This window comes from Nipponia nippon, unplaced genomic scaffold (assembly GCF_047370975.1).
Source record: "Nipponia nippon isolate SJK-2023a ecotype South Korea unplaced genomic scaffold, ASM4737097v1 scaffold_13, whole genome shotgun sequence".
Lineage (NCBI taxonomy): Eukaryota > Metazoa > Chordata > Aves > Pelecaniformes > Threskiornithidae > Nipponia > Nipponia nippon.
This window is the reverse complement of record NW_028262324.1, coordinates 5,819,588-5,844,336: the sequence shown is the minus strand read 5'-3', so window position 1 is coordinate 5,844,336 and position 24,749 is coordinate 5,819,588. Positions and strand designations below refer to the sequence as shown.

Here is a 24,749-nt window from a genome sequence, read left to right as displayed (position 1 = left end):
CTGGAGCATCGCCCTCGAGCTGGCTCCAGCCTCTCTCCACCCCCAAACCCAAGAACCCTGTCTAGAGTTGTCTGGAGTCAAACCAGGAGCCGTTTCCAGCATCATTTCTAGAGCCATCTCTAAAGCCATGTCTAGAGTCGTTTCCAGCATCCGCCTCAGCGCAACTCTAAATTCATTTCCAGAGCAACCTTAAGACCTGCCCCGGGGTCCGGGTCTGCAGTCGCTCCCACCGCTCCTCCGGAGTGAATTAACGTGTTGATCACATATGGAGCCAAGCTGGAGCTGCCTTGGGGCCCCGCTTTGCTGTATGCCCGGCGAGGTCCTGCCCGGCGCTGGGGCTGCCTGCCAGTCCCTGACCACCTCTGCTTGCCGTGCTGCCTCCCTCATTGTACATTTTTCAAGCACGCCAAGAAGCCAAGAAGGGCATGGGGCAGCCTGCAGGGGTTACTGTCTTTTTTTTTTTTTTTCTTTTTCTTTTTTTTTTTTCCCCGTTCCTTATCCTGATCTCCCCTGGAAGCAGCAGTCATTTCAATGTGTGCTTTGTGGAAGCAGAGCTGTCTGAGCCCTTTAAGCGGGAGATGAGCTCAGGTAGAAGGAACGCAAAGAGCTGCTTTCATCAGGCAGGGCCCCGCCGGCGGCTGCGGGGCATGTCCGGCCAGTTATAAATGGATCATGTGTTGCTATTTTTAGCTAAGAGAGGATTGTAAATATAAAAGGGTATAAAGTGCAAAACTTAGCAACAGTGGCGTTTGTTTGCTTTTTCTTTTTTCTTCCCCCCCCCCCCCCCGTTGGCAGGAATGTGTTTGGAGAGGAATGAAGTTCAAGCAGGAGATTTGCTGGGTGATCGCCTTTGGACTTTGCACTGCGTGCAACTTTTTTCATCTCTCCCTCTCTCTCTCCATACAAAGGAGGGGCAGGAGGAGGGGAGCAGAGGCTTCTCCGATGCTGTTTAAAGAGATCCAAAAGCGCAGCCCGAAATGAAATGCGAGCGCTGGAGCGGGAGGCGGGGGAGCGAGCGGGCTGCGGGCGCGGGGCGCGGGGCGCGGGGCTGGGGGGGCGCAGCCGCCTGCCGGGGGACAGAGTTCAGCGAGTGGAAAACACTGACACGGGTAAAAATAGGAACAGCGGGGTTAAAAATAGCATCTGGTGAAATAAACGTGCAGTAACTTCTGAAACCCTCTTGGGAACTTTTTCCCTTCTGATCCGCTTCTGCCCTGTTCCTTCTCCAGCAAGAAATCCCAAAGCAAACCCCTCTGCAGATTGAAAACATTAAAGCAGCACCCTGCACACTGCAGAGGATGAGCTTTGGTTACTTTTTGACGTTTTTATGGATTTTTTTTTTTTTCGTTTGTTTGCTGAAACTTTGTGCCAGAGAAGGGGGACAAATTCCTCTTCCGCGGAGCCTCTCCCACAGTCCTGGGACAGACCAGTTAGAAGGTCCTTGGGGTTGTTTCTGACTTTTTTTTCCTTTTTACCTTTTTGGTGTGTTTTTTTTGGTGATTTTTTTTTTTTTTTTTTTTTTTTTTTATGGTGGTGGTCTTGCTTTGGCTTTTAAGAACCTCCTGTCACTTCTAGGAGTGCAGCCTTCGGTCTTGTCGTCCTGCTCAGCCCTGGCAGCAGCAGACCCAGCGGGCGGACGGATGCCGAACCCTCCGCAGATGTGCGGAGCTGCGGCGCAGGGGCGGCGGCCAGCCCGGGGTGGCGGGCAGCACCGCGGCTCCCCGCAGATGAGAAGGTGCAGGCTTTTCTCCAGGGGGCCGCGGGATGGCAAAGGGAGGGAGCAGCAAACTGTGCGATAGGAAAGGATGGAGAGAGCTTGAGTAGCTTGTTCTGTGGAGCGAAGGGTTGGCCGGTCCCTCCTCTTAGTGGGGCTGGAGATGTTGAGGGCTCTGGGGGTGACGGCGGGGCCGGGAGGGGGCCGGGGAGGAGGAGAGGTGGGATGGGCGGGGGTGCAGGGGAGATGCTTAGGAGGGCAGGAGGGCTTGCAGAAATGCCCCTAGGGATCTTTTTGCAGCCCTGGCTATAAACTTGGCTTGTTTTGACTGGACTAGGTAACTGAGGCAGAAACAATTGTTGTGACCGACAGGCAGACCTGGTTCCTGAAGCTGCCTCACCATAGGATAGGGAGAAACGGAAGGGTCCTGCAGTTCAGAGGCAATTACGATTTTCATCAGATGTTTTTTTTTTTTTTTTTTAAACTAAGCAGCTGAAACTTTCCACCTGGTTCTTTATCGCCCAGGTTAAAGGCACCGGCTGTTTCAGGGGTGCATTTTGTACCGCCGCCTCTCTGGTTAGTTATCTTTCCTGGCTTTGGATGGAGGAAATGGCCTGGCAGGGTTGGCAGCCTGCACCCAGCACAAGCCCTGCAGACTGTGCCCAGCCTCCTCTGCGCCCTGAGCAGAGCTGAGCAGAATAACCTGCCCTGCCCACAGAACCCGCGTGCTTGTATGCTCCTTGGCTAATAAATACAAAAAACCCCCGTGATAAATGAGATTACGCGAGTTTTTCTATCGAGACATTACTCATGCATCTGGAAATCAGTGGTTTTAAAAGGCGGGTTGATGCCTCCCCCTTTTTTCAGGTCCAGTGTTAGCCTCCAAGGTGGTTGCAAGTGCTTCTGCCATGGCTGGAGGTGAAGGGGGAGGGCATTTTATCTGGCAAAGTGAGAAAGGAGGCGAATGTCCTTAATTGTATTTAGCAAGCTAAGCCCTGAGCATTTAATTACTTTTTTTTTTTTTAAGGATTGGACATTCCACAGCTTGTTTCTCTAGATCATTTTAAATTAGTTTTGATGTTTAAATGTACTTCATATGAAGCCTGTCTAAATCCTTTAACCAGTATATTTTTTTAAAGCACAAATATGCTTTCATTTGATAGAGTAGCTAAAAAAAGCCTTTTGTATTTGTGCAAAGCTGTTTTGTTTTTAAATTAGGTTGTTCATATCCTTCTAATTTGATCATTTCGTATTTGATTCAGCACATAAAAACAATGCAGAAACTCCTGTTATGAATCTAAACTGAACACTCATTTTCTTATCAAAATATTATTATAGAAAAATATTAGTCATTCTTCTTGGCGTAGTAAGCAAAGAAACATGTGGATGTGTTAATTTATTCCAGACCCAGCAAAGAGGGATAGTTTATATAAGTAAAATAAATAATTCTTGCCTATTTAATAATTGGATCACTTTAACAATAGTTGACTAACAGTCAGATATCTGAAACACATCTTGCCTGTTTCTATTCTTTAGGGAATTTAACACTTAGAGTGTTTTTTCCAGGAATTGTCATTTTTAAATTGTTACCTTTTTACATACTTAATGTTTATTGCCCTCCATAATTTATTAAGTCAGAACTAGGAGAAAACAGCTCAAATGTAGTTGAAATTAATCCCTTGGGAGTCTGCAAAGAAACTAAACTGACATGATAAATCTTGTGAAGGAGTTTAAGAGTTATTTAAAAAGTGTATTATTTCACTGTCTAGCATAGGTAAAAAAGATTTTGATTCTCAGAAATAGTGATGCATTGGTTAGTCATTCATTGGTTTTGATTGTCTTAATGGATTGTTGAATTATATATGTCTAATTCCAAATTGCATTGGTGGTACAGGAGTGAAAGTAAAAAAAGTGAAAAAATTTTCTCACTACTGTAGTATAAATGTGTCTACCTATAGCATATGAAATTCCTGTATTTCTACATAGGAATCTGCTAACTTGTTAGTTGATAAATTGTTAGCATTGCCTTTTGAGTTATTTTGCTCCTGTTCGTACCTGCTTTAACATTTTGTTACGTTTTCCGAACTTTGAGAATGCAGGTGGCATGTCTCTTCATGTTGGTAATTGATAACAGCTAGCTAAGATTAACTCCTAGCATTATGTTGTTTTAGATAACAAAATTCCACAATTGTATTTTTTCATTCGCTTGAGCTTTAAAGAAATCATTCTGTGATTGTTACTTGTAAGTAATAAAATTTAACCCCCCTCCTGCCAATGGTATGATGGTGAGGATATTGTACATAGAGTGCATACACACACAGTAAGTACTTAAACACTCATGGGTATTTTTACTACCCTCTACAATAATAAAAAAATACATAAGTATCAGGATCTAGAGTGCAGTAATAGCTTACCATTTTATTTGAAAGGGATAACTCATATTATTAAAATGTCAGATGAACTGTATTTGTTTTAAATAGAGAATATATTAGAGAGTTTTGAGAACATGTAAAATATTAGTAATTTTTTGACAATGTAAAGATAGAATATCTCTGGAAAGTCACAGTTGAGGTCTTGTGTTGTTTGTTCAGAATGATTTTTACAGAAGTAGAATTTTTGGATGCTTGGTAGGGAATTCAATACTGTTCTCTAGAAACTTAACAAGAGAATAACATTTTGTTAGAAAAATTAAGACAGTAATTACAAAACCAAAAATCTCTAAAAACAAAATAATTACCATTTTTCCTGGTAAACTTTTCCTGTTCCATGTTATCACAGTAAGGACATTGGGGGGGGGGGGGGTTTGAATCAATCTTTTTGATACTTGCATTTTTCCTTGGAACCTGCCTCCCTCTCCTTACATTTAATGCATTGAGTTCAAGATGGCATAAATAAAATCTGTTAATTTAAATTACTGGATGTTTCTTCCTCATATTGTACTTAGAAATTTATATATATATGAATAAGATTGATATAGTTAATGTTTTTCGTAATTTTGATGTTTTTTGAATGAATTTAGAGTTGGTCCAATTTTTCATGTAAATAGTATTACATTATTATCAGATTAATACACTTAATTTTGTCAGCATTACTATAAACTCGGTACTAAAAGGCATGGAGAGGCATGAAACTGCTTTACGTGTATTTGAAGATTATCCTGTACATTTATACTGGCTCAGTGCTTTGTCCTAAATGTGAACTGCAACCGTAGCGTTAAACATGCAATTGTAACATCTATATTGAAAGGAAAAGTAAGGAATTTGATAACAGCAACCATGATTAGAAATTTAGAAATCTTAAATGATGGGAGAAAGTAATGCTGAATAATTTGGTTTTTAACTCTAAAGATAAAATTCCTAAATCTTGGTAAAAATAGATTTTTTTAGCATTTTTCTAGATACTAAAAAATGAACACAAGGAAAACTAATATTCTGAGAAGCTGTAGCGTGGCATTTCTAAATAAAAGAAGGAATGCAATTAGTGAGATAATAATTATGACATTTGTTATTGATCCTTAGTATTTTTCTTCCCCAGGGGAAGTTAGTTAATTAAAACAAGGGAAGTGCTGAGGGTCTTTGGTGAGAGAACAGGAACCCAACTTATTCTTGACAGAATTCAAATAGTAAAACCCACCAAACAGTCTCTCAAACCAGAAGGCTCGCAGCTCGCTGGAACGGCCTCTGCCAGGAGCTCGCTGGAGATCTGCTCGCGCTTTCCCAACTTCTGCACTTCTCTTTCCTGTGTGCAATGGCAGGAGCAGACATTTAAATTACTTCTTATTACAAGGGACCACATTAACATCAGGAGCCTACACTGGATGAGTAAATGTATGACTAGTTTAGCGATGATTTTGATTATCTATAACTATCTGGGAATACTAGACATGCTAAACTCTAGTCCCTTTCTATTTATTTGAATGTATTTTTAATCATTTTCTTGAGTGAGAGATGTAGGGAGAAGGAAGCTTGGCAAAAACCTCAGAGTATTGACTTGCTGTTTGCAAGCTAAGGGAAGGGTTCCTTCTGAAATATTCCTAAGGCTTAGAAAACTGGAAAGGAAAAAGAAACTTATTACAGTAAAACCACTGATGTAATTAACATTTCCTGAAGTGATGCAAGGCTTTCAGTTAACTAAATAGTTTGTTTCCATATTAATAACAAAACTGAGAGAGATTACCGACCTACAATTTTAATTTCTTCTGTCAGATTGTGCTGGTTCTGTTACTGTACTGAGATACTAGTTTTAATTGTTGAAGTCTTTACTCTTGCTCACCAGCTCTGCAGCTCTAACCTCTGCCACACAGCTCGGTCGGTCGATGGAGAGCTGCCGGTGGGTCTCCTTCCCGCGGGGCAGCCCCCAGCCCTGCCTCCCCCGGTGCAAGTATGAAACCTGCAGAATATAAAATGTGTGTCGGGAAGCTCAAAAGTCACGTGTGATTGATTTACTTGATTTTAACACCTGGGAAAAAAAAAAAATAATAGGTAGTCATGATTATGTAGTGATTAATAGTGCTTACCCAGAATTCCCGCCCCCCCCCCCCAATCCCTTGCAGTCAGAAGTACAGAGCCAGGTATCCAGCGCATACCATTGGTATCTTCAAAAAATCACCTCTCCAAGATTTCTCCCTTAGGCAGCATATAGCTGCCAAAACAGACTCCTGCCGAGTATCAAAGGGCATCCCCTGCAAAGAAACCAGGTTTCTCCCAGCAGTTTTGACAGAGCAGCTGTCTGGCATAACCAGAGCTGCAGCTGGATGGTCCCAGCCCTGCTCATCTTGCTTTTTTTGTACGGCGTTTATAAATACACACTGCTGCTCATACAGTTACCCGGAGTTATGATTTTGTGAGCAGACAGGCTGTTTGATTAAGTCAAAAGTACTAAATGCAACGTGCGTTACCAAACCCGCAGAAGAAACTGTTCCCAGTGAAAACTCTCCAGCTGCCGGCAGTGGCCCTGGCTGCTCCACTGCGGTTGCTGGCACTGGTTTCTCTGTGCTTTCTATACATTCAAAACAATGGAATATTCCCAAAAAACACTGACAGCTGCTGCCAGTGGCTCAGAGGGAGCCCCTGTGCATGGTCCTTTGCCCTCCGTCGGGGGCTCTGCAGCCACGAGGTCTGCAGCAACATGCTTGCTCAAATGCTTTCGTGCAGCCCGAGGGAGACATCTGTTAGCGTTCATCCTACAAACAGGCACTCTCGGGGTTTCATGCATCACACATGAGCATTAAAACTTGGCCCAACAGGGTCCCTCAACCCGATGCAGGGGTCTCGAGTGGAGCTCCCAAGCCCAACGGGCCCCAGGGAGCCTCCAAAGGGAGTGAAGCCCAAGCCCAGAGGAGGATGCAGATGCTTAGACCTCAGTGTCAGCCCTGCTGTAGGTGCAGAAGTAATGCATGTACAAATGCAACTTCAGATAGAAGGACTGGAAAAACGTACTAGCTTTATTGTTATGGGTTCAGTCAAGCTGGTAAGTGAACCCAGTACAGAAATAATGTGGCTACAGACTTCTTGCGAAGCAGTGTCACCCCAGATCACTCAAGGGAGCACCCATACTTCCTACTGAGCGCAGGCAAAGCAGCAGGCAGGGTTTGTAACGCCCCAGCTCTTCTGCGCGCTGCCTGGGGAGCGGGCCGACACTGGTACAACAGCGGCAGGTCAGCTTTCCCATATATGGGAAAACCCTGCTCTAATTTTTAAAGCTATGTGTTGTGGCAGTGCTGAATATGGGAATTTTATAAGCAAAGCTGAATGCTTGCTATGTTCATTTGTATGCCAGTATCTGGAACACTGTCGTTGCGGTCACCACTGCAAGGTATGCTTGCAGCCCTTATGCAGGCAGACTTCCAGCGTTTTCCCACCTATTTAGAATTTCCTAGAAGTGTGAACCAGGGATACGGCACAGGGGAAGGCATGATGCTGAGATGCTCTAGAAAAGCAAATGACCAGGGGGCCCCATACAGAGGACATTTTGCATTGGTAGTTTGGTGAGATAGCCAGTAGAGGATAAGGATGAGCGTTGCAGCAGTAAATGTGCTGGTTCAGAGGCATTATTTATTAATACGTATTATATGGATTTACACTGAGCTCATCCTTACACTAATCTGAATGCTTTACTCTTATCCAAGCCATTGCAGGCTGCCCATACAGCGAGTAGACAACCAGCCTGTCATTTCTGTAATTCTCGTAATCTAATTACTGCCTGCCAGAGCAACGAGTAACTGCTGCTAAAGATCCATGATGTATTGCCTTGATGCAGATGTCTGATCTGGAGGAAGGATCAGCCAAAAAGTTACTGAGGGCTCCTGGGTGCGTCAGGAGGCTGAGGTGCCTCTGGGACTGTGCCCATGGCTGAGTTTTTCTCTTGGTTGGTCTTCACCTGTGTGCGTGACTCTTACCTACGGCAATTGAAAGGCTGAGGAAAATGGGAAGGAAACAACTATGTCTACCTCTAGGACAAGGTAGCTGCTTTGTCCTGTGGGCAAACAGTTGTATGAAAAAGGCTCCTGCCCTGGCAGCCCGGGACGGGCAGACCTCCCCTCCGGGCACCGCTTAGCATTTTGGGTGCTCTCAATCCACTCATTTGGGGTTTTTTTGTTTGTTTGCTCTTAAGGAAAAAATAGAACATTAATTATTATTTGTAAAGGGCTAGATTCTCACTACAGAACAGCCCAAGTAAAGTTAGATCATACAGTAGTTACTTTGCTTAAAATATTAAGCAAGGTTTGCTGCTGTTGCCTTGCTGACCACTATTTTTGAGCCAGCAAGTGTTCAGAAGTGCCTGGTGGTGCTGTATGTGGCTCCCCTGATGTTTATCCATTGATTTGGGGTGGCAATGAAAACTTTCCTTTGATGCAAGCCTGACTGGTCCAGCAACAGAAGTGCCAGCAGGAGCAGGATGTGAATCTAGATTTTTTTTTTTTTTTTATGAACTTGTTTAAAACCAGTCATTTTGCAGCCCTTCCAAAAAGAAACCAGAAATGAAACCCACCCTGGCAATTCCTTGTGTGGTCCAGGTCACTGCTCGTTATTCCCACTATATGCCCTGTTTTAGGGGCAGCACCTGTGAGAATGTGCCATATTCTCAGTAGCTGGAGAGGAAAACATTACAGGTACTTGCTGGCTGGAAAAGAAAGATGCAGCAAGCAGCAGCTAGTTGCAAAATAGCCGCTTTAAAGCAGAAGCTGCCTGGCTGTGCCAAAGCAGAAGGGCCAGCCCCAGAATGGAATGCTTATAAAAATAAGATGGTAACCATGCAGCAGAGAAGGAGTAGAGACCAGGAAGTTTCAGTGTTACATACAACATGATACTCTGCTTGGAAAAATATTGTCACAGTTATAGAGATATGGGCATGGATCCGTAGTTGAAAGGCATAACCCAGTACCTATCATTAGGCTGATTTTAATCTCTCATTTCCAATTTTGTCTGTGGAAGAAACTCTTTTTGGCTTGAAAATTCTCATTTGAAACATTGAGCCAAAGGAGATGTGTCTCGTCTGGGGAAAAGTTTGAAGTAATTGGTTAAGGCTGGTTTTGAATTATAGAGGGGGAGAAATTTGTCTTATACCATTTCAAAACATAACAGGATATTGATTTATTTAAAAATTTACAGGATGATGGATTTATTTTAGTTTAACCATGTTGATATTTATTTGATGGTTTGGATTTTCAACAAAATGAAAGAAAGTGCTCCTTTCATGCAACCTGATGGGGAAATAAAAACAAGACAGTGACCTTTGAAAACATGAATGCTGCAGCTCCTCAGTCATCCTGAATAACAGTGGGCTATCTTGATTTTTAATACTTGAGAAATCTTGCAGTCTGTACAAAGAAGGTTCCCCACCCCCCCTTTTTTTTTTTTTAATAGCAGAACCTGATTTGTGTCATCTTGGTTTAAAAGACAGGCTATTCCTTGAGCTCTAATTACATCCAGAGAGAAAAGTTTCTGCTGGGACAGGGGCCGTAGATATGCAAGAACTGGTGTAAACTCTCTGACTTTATTCTCCTTCAAGATTTGCAGAGATGCTTCGATAATCCAATGTGGGGCACCGGAGAAGGGACAAATCTGATCAGAGAAGCAGTGCTGGGCTGACACTTCTCCTGTTTCTTCTGGCAGCTGGGAAGATGCTAAGTTCTAGCACTCCTCCGGGTTTAAAAAATTATTTATGAACATATAGTCAAAGTGCTAGAGAGAAGGTGTACTAAAATTCCTGCTAGCCCAAAAATCTTACAAATTTGGAAAAAAAATGCTAAAGCGCTGTTTAAGTACTCTCTGTCTTGCTGTCTTGCTTTCTCTTCTTTTCTTCCCCCCTCATGGAGCATCAGAATGACAACACAGACACTGAATTTCCGTCTTTACCCACTAAAGGCTGCTTCAACAAAAAATCACTTTCTGGCTTTATAATGAAGATGTCACTGCTGAAGAGTGAGTTGGTGTGCCTTCTTTTGAGCTGTAGGTTTACAGGCAAGCTGTACCTTCTTGTAGTGTCCTGGCAAGAAATTAATAAATTACAGACACTTAACCACTCTTCTTCTCGTTACAAATGTGTAACAGCCTTTGCAATCAATGTGCTCACGTAATAACTTAGCCTATAGAATATTATTCCAACAATTAATTTACTTTCCTTGCTTTTTTGCTCTTATCCTAGCACAGCAGGGACAGTGGTTAATCTCTTGGGTATTTACTTGCAGGGCAGGCAGTTTGTGTGTAGGTCTGGGGTATTCCACATGTGTTTTCCTGCATTTTGTGCATTGTTTTGAACTTTCAGCCCTCTTAGCCTGGTCTTCGATGGAGCGCGTGCACCCGAAGTGAAATCACCCCACGGGCCAGTGCTTTGGTTGTGTTATGTCAGGCTATATCTATGTCTGTAAAAAATGCTGTTCCAGCTCTGCGTGGGGCACTGTATCTGTTATTCTGAAGGTTTTGCAAATCCTACCAGAGCTAAAAAGCACTGAGAGGAGACCCAGCCCTTGACTGCACTGTTTGGGTCCAACCGTCCTCTTTTGCAGCCCCAACGTTTGATACGTGTACTGGTTTATAATCACAGCTCCAGACCCTGCTCTGGTTCTGTTGCAAAAATTGTCCTCTCCTGCTGTCCTCTATCTTTAATAGATAATGCTTCGAAAGCGTTTTAGTTATTAGAAAGACCTTGGCTGACATGATTCACCTCAGCAAGCAGTGAACATATATATATATATATGTGTATATATATGTGTCACCTTTACGAGATCTACCAAGACACTCTGTGGGCACTCAAAGGTGGTGCTTCTGTCAAAGATGTTGGTGTTTACTTTACAAGCAAGGCAAAACTCTTTAGAACCAGCAAAAACTAGCTCTAACAAAAATAGTTCAAGTAAACAAAGATGTTTCTCTTTTGAGAGGAGGTAGATGTGCCTGTCTAAGGACATGATCCCTATGGAGTCTGCCCCACCACAGAGTGTAAATAAAAAAAAAATCCACAGTGGAAAATAAAAAAAATCAGCTTTGTTGCTCTTCCTTTTCAAGTGTCTCGTCATTAGGACATGGTTGGTTGGTGAATGCTGGCTGCTGCCTGACGGTGTTTCCCCAACAGCATTTGCCTTACTAGATGTCTTGAAGAACAACATCAGATCCCTCCTCTACGTGTTTGACGAAAGAATTTCAGTTTTCCACCAAAATTAAATGGGGGCATGTATAACTTCATTACATGAGTGGGAGCAGGTAGTGTATAGCAATGTTGCAGAGTGTCCCCCTCCCCATCACCTTAGCCTTGGTAAATCTCTGCCTGGATTGAACCAACGGGATATCTCGACCTTTTTTTTATAGGTGTAGTTGAAAGCAGGTGGCTGTTGTTATTTAGCAGCTTTATTGTCCTCTGCTCTACCTCGTTATCACCGGTATTTCCAGGAAAAATATGAAAACATTTTGAAGCATGCAGGACAGAGGTCATCTTTAAGAGGCATCCTACAAAGTTTCTTTCCTTGGGAAAGGATTTGTTCCTTGTTAGGAAGCTTGTAGCTCTATTTAAACCTTTTTTGTAGTCCATAAAAACAGAAGGAAGATGCTGTAGCCTACCTGCATAGCCTGTTTTGTACTGCTTGAAAACAAATTTTTTCCCTTGACCTTGGTGGGAATTTGGATGCAGGAACAGCAAAGGAATATAGCTTAAAAGGTAGAGTATGATGTCTGCTCCCTTTTAAATCTATGATAACCAGTAAGCTTAAGTAACTTCACAAGAAGTATTTCAGAAGGAGCTTGAACACTGGAGAGGACTGGTATTTTAATTTTAATAGATTATGATAGTTTGTCTAGGCAGAAAATTGAATTCATTTCTGCATCAAGCTGTATTTTTGGCTTATAAGACTTAATGCCTTTAAAAAACACCAGTCTTGATTTAAAGATTTTAAGATGTAATATAAATACTTTGAAATGAAGACAGCAATATTATGTTATATAAAAAAAGTAACAGAAAAATGTAATATCTGTGATACTATCAGCATGCCAGATATCATACACCTGAAACTTCTTGGGAGGTTGTCTTACAGCCCTGCTAGCTCAGACCCTCTGTGGATCAACTTTTGCACATTTTTCAAGCCAGCAAGACTGCAAACGAGGATTTAGAGACTGTAAAGTAGTAAAATTGCAAAGGAGAGACACTGGAGTTGGAGAAAAGGGACTCTTATATTTAGTTTCTTTTTCTTGGCATTATTTAGACTCCCAAATGACAACGTTTCTAGTTTTCTAGCACAAAGGAGGCCTCATGCTGTTCAGGATCTGCTGTAAAGTTCGAGTACAGATCATTCTGTATCCCAAACAATTTATCTAGTTCAATGATATTTTTATTTCACAGCTACAGTTTATAGACCCTAGTCTAATAGACGGTATTTTTGGAAACCTCCCGTTTATCTAACAATAAAAGTCAGGATGGAATATCAGCTTCCATTTAGATTTTCCTGAATTCTCTCCCATTAAATCAATAACATTATTTTTTTAAATTAAATTGTCTTTTGCTTTTAAGGAGAAAGACTAAAAAGGAAAAATTAAAATGCTATTTAAAACAAATACTGAGGCATAAAAAAGATATATGGCATTAATTTCAAATAAGTTAAATAATCTGGGTGAGTTTTGTTACAACATTTACATCATAATAAAATGTAATTTTAATCGCAGGAATGTAACTGATTTACAACATACACTGTGAAGGCTAGAAGTAAATGTGAGCAGGCCGTTGTAACTTTTTAGTTCGTGCACATCAGTCTCACGTCTTAAATCTGAGCTGTTGGGAGAGAGACCGGGAGACTGGAGAGAGAGAGAATCAGATCATAAAACTTTTTGACAAATTGTCTTCCAGAAAATAACAATATGCGACCTCCGTTTTTGACTAGACCCAACTACCTGAAAGGAGCTTTATGCACATAACCAGTCGCAGTAGCACTTTCATTTCTGTCACAGAGGTCTAAATAAATGAATTGACCATCTGCAATTAATTCGCATTGTACAAATAGTTTGAAGACTGAGTCGTCTGTCTTCCGAACAGAACAATCTATTTTTAGCTTTTCAAGCAAGCCTGTTTTCTGTTCTTTGTAGAGTCAGCGACATTCTTTCAATTTTTCAGCTTAATTAACACAAAAGAAATTGTAATCTGAGAAGGCAGCAGAAACAAGAACCCCCTGAAAACCATGAATTTGCAAGAAAGCAGAAGATGGCAGCTTTGCAAAAGATAGCTGGCAAAAAGAAAGAAAAAGAAAAGTTCAGAGCAGTTTGTGAGATTTTGGCTGGATACTATATAAGCTAAATTTATACATACAGTTTGTTGATTTACAGTGAATGCTCGCAGGTCTTGCAACTAATTTTGGATTCTTTATTCTGAAAATGATGAGGGCCACAGAAAGAACATTTTCACAGGAGATAATACCTACAACAGAAGAATACTTGTGAATAAAGCAGATTTCTGTAGAATTACGTACATACGTCTGGCTTGGGTGCGAATGTTGCTGTGTGCTCCCTGGATGGTTGAGGGAACACCGAATCCCTCCGGGATGGACTCTGTGTGCTTGCAGTTGTGGGTAAATCCTTATTTCAAGCCCAGATATAATCATGTAGATATAATTTTTATTAGAATCATGCCCTGGGAAATGCAAAAATATCCATGCATCACAAGATGTATTCTGCGCTATGTTCGGTAGAAGATTTGTAGTGATCGTTTGAGGAAAGGAAGGCACAGCTTACTGTTCAGAGGGGTTTGAGTTAAAATGTTAGTTTTAGGTACAAAAAAAGGAAGCGAAAATCTGAATAACCAACAGAATGCCAACTGCAATCGGTGAACGTTCAGAAATAATAGTACTTTGAAATAATGATGAGATTTCTGTGCCTGCTGGCAGGTGCTTTTCTGTTTCGACGTATTAAATATACAGTATTAGCATTTGCTGTGCATTAATATTATGCATGCATAGCATGTAAGCTTCCCAATTAAATATCTTCCCAAGTATCCGTTTATGAGTGCTTGTTTGAAATACGCAAACAGAAGGAGGAGCAGTCAGAAACACTCAGCCTCCCCCCTCTGAATCCAGGCAAAGAGCTCGACAGCCTGAAGTACAACTCCAAAAAGCATGCCGGGGACGTCGGCAGCCCTGCTCAGCTGGTGGCCGCCGCAGCACAGGGACTGGGAACACATATTCCTGCAACAACTGGTGTGACTATAGCCTTACATTTCTGAGTTGCTCGCACCATCTTTTAAAAATAAAATGTAAATTCTAAGTCATATAACATGGAGTATTTAGAGGCATTTAGTTGCCTGAAAACACAGCGAAGTTCCTAATGGGATTCTTTTTCAAATACTGTGGTAGGTATGGCAAATAGATCCAGCTGGAAGCCCTTTCGGGGGTCCACCTGCATCTTTAGATACAGAGGTACCTTTTGAAATCTGGTCTCCAGGTGCTTTTGAAAACTATTCCCCAATGAATTTCACCAACCCAACCATCCTGAGTATCAACTTAATCTGGTTCCTTCCCAATACTTGTGTATGAAGAAGTGATATCACACATTAAAGAAACAATGTGCAGAAAAGGGGTTTGTTTAACAAACTGAATTTAATTCCCAGAACTGTAAGTACCTTCAAGTGTATCAAATTAAAGTAGAAGCCGTGACTGACTCCTGATAAAAATACAGTTCTTCAGTTTGTTGCAGAAATGGGCTCCTGCAGGAGGCCACCGACTTCTCTAGCTCTCACCAGCTTTGCAATAACAGAGCCTCACCTCTTAAATTAGGTGCCGGGGGAGATTCCTTTCACTGCCAAGGGCTTACAAGACTGTATCCTCTTTTTCCTTCACTGCAGAAACAGGGTCTGTTTTCCATCTGTAAATGAAAAGTGCAGCTGAGCAGTTAGGAGGAGGAGGAGGAACATCAATGTTCTTACTAAGAAACAATAAGAAAGTTATAAAGCTGTTGCAAAGCCCCTGTGAAGGATTAAGAAGGTGCGTAACTAACTGGTGTGTGCAATCAACTGGCAATGACGCTGAAAATAAAAGGGAATCGCGAGGACTGGTGGGACGATTGGTTTGCTCTCCTAGAAACTCAGGAAACCCGAGTACATTAACCCATAACAGTTTCTTTAAAAGCTATCTATCTCACTCGTTTTAACTTCAAGGTCTTCACAGCACCAGATTTGATATGCAATTCTAACTACAGGTAGTATGAAAGCTGCTGATCAATGCTGAAAGTTCATGATGAATATTAAATACTACAAAAAATCAGTTTGCATGCTTTTGCATGAATTTACACTGTGAATTTGCCCCATACAATGCTAGAAGAGGTAGAGAAAAATGAATGTTAGTATTATCTTTTTCACTATCTAAAAGCAGGCAGAAGAAGGTAACAGGCACAACTAATCAATGATGAAGTGGGATTTAATTATTATTTGAATTTTACTTGCAGAAGTTTTCCATTCTGGTCAATATGCAGGCATGCCTTTTGTGTCTAAGGGCTAAATATACTCATACTACTAACATGTTTATAAGTGTTCACTGCTTTGATTTTTATAAAGATTTGTGGTATTCATTAAACAATTTCAGTGTATTAAAAACAACAAGATAGATTTCTGTGATCTCCATGCTCTTAAAGTTAAATTTTTGGATCTTCGTTAAAGGAAAAGTAGATTTAATTCTTAAAGTATAGTTAAATACAGTAACAAAACAGGAAATAGATCCTAAAATATGTTTTAAGCCTCATAAGAAAGTCTATTTAAGGATTCTTCTGTAAGGATGTAAATTCTGAAATACCTATTTAGTGTAGCAGTTGTAAAATATGTGAGGTAGTCAGTCATACGTTTGGCTTTTATACTCAGCCAGGTTACTTGCCAACATAAACAAAGACTTAAAGGCTTATTTTTTAGACGTTTCAGACAGAATCCAGTGTAAACCTTTCACTTAATCCATAATATCCTAAAAATTAATTAAGTATTTCTGAAAGTAATCAACCAAAATTGTCATTTCTAAAGACAGCATGAAGGTATCTTCCACTTCATCCATTTTATTCTCGCGTGCTCACCTCTTAAAAGAAATAAAATATTTCCCTTTTTTTTAAATGCAAGGCATAATCTGTTGATCATTTCTTTAAAAGGTCTGCACCCAATATATTCTCTGTTGAGTCATAAGTCAAGTCTGTAGACCACTGCATTGTTAAATAACAGTAAATATTCTTTGCCGCTGAATCACCCATGGGAAGGACGGATATAGCACCCAGACTGTGGGCACTGAGCGCTCCAGCAAGTAGAGGGACAAAGTACTCCATGCCCTTAAGGATTCAAGAGAATTGTTTAGGTAATGGGCTGTCCACAGCCCTTCTCCATACTCTTAGCCCTGAAAATACCCTCTTCAACAGAAGTGAAGAGACATATCCTTAAACCTCTGTCATCAGCTGGAAGCTAACCTTGCACGAGGGTTCTGCGACAGGCCTCTTCCCAGAGACAGTAGCAGTGTCAAGGACCATGTAACAGGCAAATTGTAACTAATCTTTAGAAATTGGCTGGCCCACTTTCCATGAGGAACGGCCAGAAATCAGAGCTAGATAGTGTTGTTCAGCTGTCCTATCCATTTGCGTTCTTCACTCCCTGCCAGTGGTCTTCCCTACACTTCTTCAGGGACTCTGGCATGAGTCCCTTACCTCTTTGCTTTACATACAAGCCACACAAGAGGTCCTTCAAGAATACTGAGAAGAGGTTTCACTGCTTGGCATTTTTGGGTTTTGTTTCATTTTCTTCACAGACATTACTTTGTTATGGCATCACATGTAAATATGAAGGCAGTCTTCGTGTACCGTATGCATGATGAATCAGATACCTTCAGGCTGTGTTCAACATAATGTATCCATTTGGCATAGATAGGCTTCTCATCTAGGAGGCTGGACAAGCAGACCAATGGTATTTGTGCACATAGTTTATTCTGCATGTCCGCAGTGGCCCTTTGGTCGGATCATATCTGAAAAAAACCGCAAATGTATGGTATCGTTTGTTCAGTTGATGCTCCTCACTGTACTGAGAAGATACTACTTGCTGATCTCCGTCAGTGTGAGCCACATCAAAACATAGGTGAAGTCCTCCAGCAGTCTAGCTCTCCAGCAGTAAGCAGCTGTGGCGCTTCACTGTTTGATCTGTAGACGGTGCTGACTCCAAGGCTCATGCTCTGTTCCACGCTTCATAGTCCTCGATAGGAGCTTCTTGTAATTTAAAGTTGTCTTCACCGCTTTCATCTGTTTTGCAAAAAGCAGGGGGAAACATCCATGTTCATGAAAAGGTATCACAGAAGGGTCACCAGGTCTTTTCCTGTTCCTCCTCCTCTCCCTACTTTATGGATGCTTACTGCCAGCGTAAAACACGAAGATCCTTTTTCCATGACAAATGAGGAGTGAGCGGCCATGTCAAGCAAAAGCCATTGGTCTAACTAAGCATAGCGCAAATCCCTGGGTTAGAACTTGGAACTCAGTCTCCTCTTATCGAGGACTTGTCTGGTTTAATAATCAAAACTGAAAGGGCCTGGCCTTTTAAGGGAGGGAAGAACCTAAGTATTTGTGGCTTACATTGATTTTGATGGGAGTTGTGGCTGCTCGGCTGTTCTAAAGTATTTTGTCCTAGCTGCCATAGTTCCTTCCTGAGGCTCCCTCATTTCACACTGGGCAGTCCCAGGAGAGCAAGACAAAATGTCCATGATTTATGGAGTTCTGAATAATTGATATGCTAGTTGAAGATCTATATACTTAGGACCTTAATAGTCTAAGTATGCATTTTCCTAAGTGTAACTGTGGAACTTTTCACATTATAGTACCAGACCTTTCTGCCAAGAAGAAATTGCAGTTTCCTCACGATGTATTGCTGTGTTGCTGCAAAGCCCATCAGACGGTAGAGGGAGCACAAGGCAACCGTCGCTTTTCCCACTGCCATGGGACAGCAGCACTAATTGCATGTAAAACAGCTAACAGAAATGGAAGAAAGAAATAGAAGGATGAAAGCCGTGTTGGTTAGTAGTATACTGGAAGTGGATGAAAGGGCTGGAGGGAACAGGTTAAATGCCTGAGTATTAGGGAATGAGGAGCTAAATATGGCATCTTAATACGGCACTTGGCAAGAGGCCAGATCTGTTAGTTCATAGATCTTAACCTGCTTCCAATATTTGGGTTTGAGCAGGATTAAAAACCAGGAGGGTTTTTTTTTTTTTTTTGGGCTCTGGTTTCGACAGCAATGGAATCTCTGAAGAGCAGTTTCAGGGCTGTGGCATCCGAACCCAAATTCTTATCTTGTGGGACCTTAGGATCCAAGCTGCAACCCAGCGTCATTTTTTCAGTCCGCCTGTACCAAACGTTTGATAACTATGCTCTACAAAATAATTTGTGTGCAGCTATAAAATGTACTTAGGTGATCATGGGTCTCTGGAAATAACATCTAACGTTCTGACAACTGACTTTCATATCAAGAATCGTGTGCAAATTTAGCTTCTACCTCCGGTTTAAAAAAAGGTAGCATCTCCAAGGTATAATTTTCTTATGCTCTGCATTAGACATGTTTACGTTATGCAGTACCAGAGCTAGGACAGGTTGCTAAAATATAAGGTTTCTTAGGAATCAGCGGCATTAATGACTTTGTTATAACTGAGGATATAAATGAGAGTGACATTGATATAACAGACTTTCCAGTATAAAATCCAAAGTCTATTGGCTATAAACACCCAGAAGGCTTTACCATGAAAAATTAAAACAATGAGGGGTTAGATGTTACATTTAGAGAAAATGTAGGGCGAGATGCATGAATCTGCTGCTTTTTTCATCACCTTTTTGCAAGTGGAATGACTTGAGCTGAAGTTAACTTTTTACTACTTAAGAAGATTATATGGTTCATAGAAAAATAATTCAAACTGCTTAATTTTTAAAGCTTTTTTTAATAAGAAAACTTCAAAGAGGTTCAATTTAGAATAGGATTCAAGTAATGTAGGTAAGGTAGTTAAATATTCCCTCACTGAAATGTAGTTTGAAAAATAGACTTTCATGGCACCTATACAAGTATTTCTATAGATCCTTATCTGTAAGAACAGTAACATATTTCTTTTTTTAATTAAAGATCATTATAATTGCTAATGTATGGTTGTTTGGGGGCATATGTGAGTCAAACTGTGGTTTTGAGAACACCTTAACCTTCACCAAATCCTTCGCCCTGTGCTGTAATGTCTGTGCTGAATTAAAATACCGACCTGTGTTGGAGATGCCCTGTGTCCTCGCCAAGGAGAGGAGCACCTCCAAGAGGACAAATGAGAAAGCTAGGAATCATTCAGAATAACGGAGGAACAGAATTTCATAAGACAGTGACCATTTTGCAGAGAAGCTGATTAGCAGTTTGGGAAAGGAACAAAACAAAGAACTTTTGGAACCAAAGCAAAGGAGCAGAAGAGGTGTTCAAATTATTTAGGGAAGAGACGCTCTCTCACAAAGAAGCAAAACTTTCTAGAAAGAGCAGAGGCAGACTCATTGCTGCTAGAAATGGCATAATCAGGCCAGGAGGTGAATTCAAGCCTGTTTCGTTTTTTCCATATATTTGTTCCTTGCTTATGCGTTTTTGTTAGCTTTTTTATTGGGTTTTTTTGGGCGGCGGGTTTTTTTTTTAAGACTTAGGTCTCTATGATTAAGAGGTTCCTTTGCTAAGCCCATATTGCATTCTTTCATAGTCCTTTAAGGATACTACTGGAAAACCAGAGTTTCTCACAGCCAATATACCCTAGGGTAATGTACCGAAAGAACTGTCTCCAGAAAATTGTTCCATAAGTGTTGATGTGTCCAGATAGTGGCTTACACCATGGAGTGCTCTTCATCTCGGGTCTTCAAAGGTAGTCAGTAGTGATTCATTCACGATGTGTATCTGTCTAGACATGAGAACTTGATGCAATAAAAAGGTTTCTTACTCAGGTATTAAGAGACTGTAACAATTACATAATTGTTACTAGGGCAGGAGGTCTCAAGTCATGGTAGATTATTACTGTCATGTCTTGCCCCATCTTCTTCTCTGCATGCAGACCAATTTGCAGTGTTTGGAGCCAGTCAGTGGGTCTATGCACTTCTACTACCTCTCACCCGAGTTGTTCGCTCCTGTTTACAGGTTTCACATTGATGCTTCTATAAAGAGACCTCCTGTAGGACACTCTTTGGGGCAGCAAGATCCTGCAGTCCATTTTCTTAGCCAGTGAAAGCACTGCTTCAGCACTTCACATTCTTAATTTCATAATACAATCTCAGTTTCAACTCCGCTGGTAATGGGAATTCCTTTATTCATCCTTAGGCAAGGAATTTCTTAGCCTTTTTAACTTTACTCTTAAACAGTGCTAAGCATATACAGATCACTGAAAAACAGCATTCTTGCAAGTCTTTAGTGCACAGTTTGATGTTGTATCTCGTGTGTCTTAGATTGGGTCACTGTCCCTATGCCCGTCAGCTCTTCATGCCTTCCCTCTGATCAGCTTGGCCAGTGTGGGCTGATGCAGTCCCTTTCATAGAGAGTCTGAAGTCCATTCTTTCTAGCCCCCTTTCTTCCCTCCAAACCGGCTTTTAGGGTGGAGAAGAATTCATTCTTCTTTTTTCTAGGCTGAAAGTTGAGAGGTGGTCTGTGCTGGTAGATCATGGTGGCTCTGTTTCTGCTTTGTGGCCATTGTCGTTCAGCTGGGTACAGAGTCTCTCCAGCAACACGAATGCTTTGATCCACCATGGAGGGTATGATAGCAGACAAATGTAAACAAACCTTATAGCCAAGATGGTGTTTGCAAAATAAAATGGGGTTATCATTTTGATGGAGAACTATTTTTGGTGCGTCACAATTGCCTTGGTCCCTTTTGCCTGCCAGAACTGTGAATTTATAAACTCCCTCGCTAGTTTCCTAACTCAAGGAAAGCAAAACCAGGAAGCTTAAACTCCGTTTTTCTTTCAAATTAGTATTAATGGCAAACGTTATGAGGTACTTGCTCAGCTCTGTAATAATACACATGTCCATTCATGAGATGGTCCAGACAGAACAGAGGATTGGGAATACAGAATTTAAGACTGAATTCAAAAAGGCAGCGCAAGAACTTCAGGCCCCAAAATATCCTGTGAAAGTTTGGCTTTATTTCATGCTGTCGGCCAAGATTCTCCTTACAGCACCACGATATTCATAATAAAGAAATAAATTAAATCCACCCCTTCTTGTATGCCTCACAACACACAGCACTGTGCATGCTCAGAACATGTGTAGTTTTGATAAAGAGACATTATCGAGCCTGAAATCATTTTAAACAAAACAAATAATGTGGCTGCCCAGCACTTCCTCTGGAAGTAGTTCCTTGGACAAATCTTCCTTAACTCTCACATGTATGGAGTTAGTATATATATATCCCTCAGTAACACCAATTCATAGAAAGAATTTTTCAGAATAAATGTACGGCTGTGTATTTTATATATAGGGTGTGAAATGCAGCCACGCAGGAGGGCCCTGCCTCCAGCCTGGGATCGCCGGTGCTGGGACGGACTCAGCATCTTCCAGATGCCCCACAGCATGGGGTGTCCCTGTGCCGTCACCCCAGGGCTGCTGGATGACGGCAGGGCGCATTACCGGTCACTCTTCTGGTTTATGGGCCGGTAGATGAGATGCAGCTTGAAGAAGGCAGCAGTGGTGGCAGCGGGGTAAAGGCCTTTGGATGCCCTGTCCCTTGCAGCATCCCTGGATCCTTGGCCGCTCTGAGGGCAAGGTGGCTTTCCATCAATGCCCTGCTGCTGTCATAGCTATGATCCCACTGAGCCAAGGGGAGGGGGGCTCTCCACGTGCAGCATTGCAGTCTTCGTTCACACTGGGCTTGCGGGGAGCTCGGTCACTCGGGGCTGACACCCGGAAAGCGGGCTCAGGTCCCAGGGGTGGCGTGAGCTCCTCGCCTCTGAGGACCAGGGGCTCAGCCGTGCCACTTGCTCTGTGTTTACATAGCGTAGACTAAGCTGTAAAAAGCCGATTGCTTCAGAAGCGGATAGGTCACTCTTAGACAAGAGAGCATGCACAGAGCAATGGAAAAACAAATTCATTATTTTAACACCAGAGAGCATAAAGCAAACCTGGAGGTGACCTGCAAAAGAACACAGCACCGTGTTTCTGCCCTGTTTGGTGCTTTATGGTGTACAAAGAAAGACTGAGAAGCGTGCAGGCATTTTTTTTTTCTATTCTCAAAATAAAAAGTATCTTTGTGTGGTACTTTAAATGTAGCAAGCATGCTGATTCTAGCTTTCCCTGGTTTTGCTGGAGGGCCTGTGGGAGAAGGACTCAACAGAATACTAGCAGCTTTCTCAGCGTTTTCATTTAAGGAAAACAGTGTTAAGATTTTGAACAGAGCCTATTTTTTCATCTAATGTTGCTGAGAATGCCTGAGTTAAAGAGGTGCTAAGAAAAGGAAGACAGACTATTAAAAAAAATTACTTCCTTTTTGAATAATTATTTTATGATGAAACGTGTAGCAGAAGGGCTTAAAGGTCACCAGTGAGCTCAGGGCCCCTTGGTTCTCGATACTGTGCAGACATGTCAGAAGTAAACAGCTTACAACCTATATGAGAGAGGCAGATAAAGGATAGTTGGAAAAAGAGGCACAGAAAGGGGAAGTGGTTCGTCCAAGGTCACACACGGATTGGTGGCTGTGGTGGATCGAACCATCTGCAGTAGATCAGGTCTCCTGGATCCTGTTCCCCTGTTTGATCCCTCCCTTATCTCTTCTCCACTGACATTTTGTGAGCGTTCAAACATTGACATTTTGTGAGGCCTGAGCATCCCCCTGAGCTGGGTCCGTAGGAGGGGATAGTCCTTCACCTCGGCTGGTTTTAATGTGGCAGAGGCAAAAGCCCAGTGTTGGACCACAGGTTCTGACCCAGCCTGGGGCTGGAGCTGGGTCCAGACCCTGACTCCTGCCTGGTTCCCACAGGCCTGGCAGCGGGTCTCTTTCCTGGCTTTGGCTGAGGTAGAGCAACAAGGGAAACCTTTCATTGCACACCTAAAGACTTGGAGATAATCGACTGGTTTATATACATTTCTAAAATCTAAGACACAAAAAAACCCCCACCAGAAAGACTTATTTGGAACACTGGGAAAGGGTCTAAATTCTGCAACTGCCCTAGGGTGTGTGGGGCACCCTAATTTAACATCAAGGCACTTAAAAAGTAATGATGCTGTTAGTTTGCCAGACAGCTGGATTCTTCCAGGAAAAATAGGGTACAAAAGACCCCTATTCTATAATTGTGTCTGTATGTAATTTTAGGATCTAGGCTTAACATTTTTCCATCTAAAGAAAAAGACGGGAGAAAATACCCTTTCTGAAAGGGAACACTTTCAGGCCTTTAGCAGTGCAGAGACAGGGAGCAAAATCACAGTTCTGTTTTCCTTGCAGATCGTCTCTAATAATGGCTCCTGGTATTGAGAGTGTTGTGGTTTGCTAGCATTAAAATGTAAAGTTATTTTGACTGTGAAAGCCTGAACGTTGTTCTATTTAAAAAATGTAAAAGAGGGAGAGGAATGTTTACAGCACATTAAAACCTGTGTGACAACTTAGCAAGAACTATTTTAACAGTCCTCTTATTCCCCTTCCTGTTATGCGCTATAAAATGAGAATGCAGTGTCAGTAATAAATAATTTTAGCACGGAGGGATAGCTCACCGTGCTGCGGGAGCGCAGGCTGGGTCAGGCTGAGCCTAAGCTACGCTCAGCCCCAGCTCCCACCCTGCTCCGGTGGGAACTGCGGCCGGTGCTGGGCTGCCTGGCTGCCTTGTGTGCGGGAGAGGTGAAGCCAGGAGCCTCTCCTCCTCTGCTGGCCCCCTCGGCGGGAGAAAGGCTTGGGAGTTCCGTGCTCTTTGCAGGCGCTAACTATAACCTGGTATTTAGAAAACACAGCCTCTACTACTACTGCCTCTGTGGGTTTTGTGACCCAAACGTAACAAGGATTAAAGCAGAATAATTCTTTATGAAAAATTTTGCAGTTGGGGGTAGGCCTGGAGAGAATGTTGACAAATATTGAAACTAAATCTGAGAAAAGATTTGTTCCAATTTTTTTTTTTTTTTTGTAATCGGCATTCCATACGTGTTATGTGGAGAGCTAGGATGTGCTGCTACTTCTGTTACATAAGAGGGTTTTTTTTAATGAAGTGCAGTGCAGAATGCATGAGTAGTGAGAAGGAATATCGGGAAAAAAACCTGCAAGAAAATAAGAAAAGCTACTAGATGAAAAGCTCTTACTCAGTGTTTTATTTCCATGATCCCATGAGTTCCTTAAAGTCTCTTTTAATGTTTCTGAGGAAAAGCCTCGAAGTGAAAGGAGGAAGGGAAGGGGTTTTTTTCTTTGGTTTAAAAGAAGGTCTTGGTTAATTCTATTAGTAGACTTTGGGCTTGTTTTTATTTAAAAACAAAACAAAAATCCCTCTCAAGTTTAGAATTTCTGTATGGAAAAATTCTTCTTCTTTGCCAGAGAGGGAAGTATCTCCTTTTCATTCTGTTTGTTTTGGAGTATCTGTACTTAAGTGTTTTGTGTTTG

The 24,749-nt window shown here is 41.8% G+C and overlaps 1 protein-coding gene and 1 long non-coding RNA gene across 2 annotated transcripts in view; both read left to right on the top strand.

Moving 5' to 3' along the window:
* Window positions 1-24,749, top strand: part of GNAS (GNAS complex locus) — a 161,233-nt gene that overhangs the window by 27,239 nt on the left and 109,245 nt on the right. The window lies entirely within an intron of this gene.
* On the top strand, window positions 1,223-4,446 carry LOC148056514 (uncharacterized). Its single transcript, XR_015703055.1, has 3 exons — window positions 1,223-1,482; window positions 1,576-1,735; window positions 2,240-4,446. It is a non-coding gene; the product is annotated as an uncharacterized LOC148056514 (long non-coding RNA).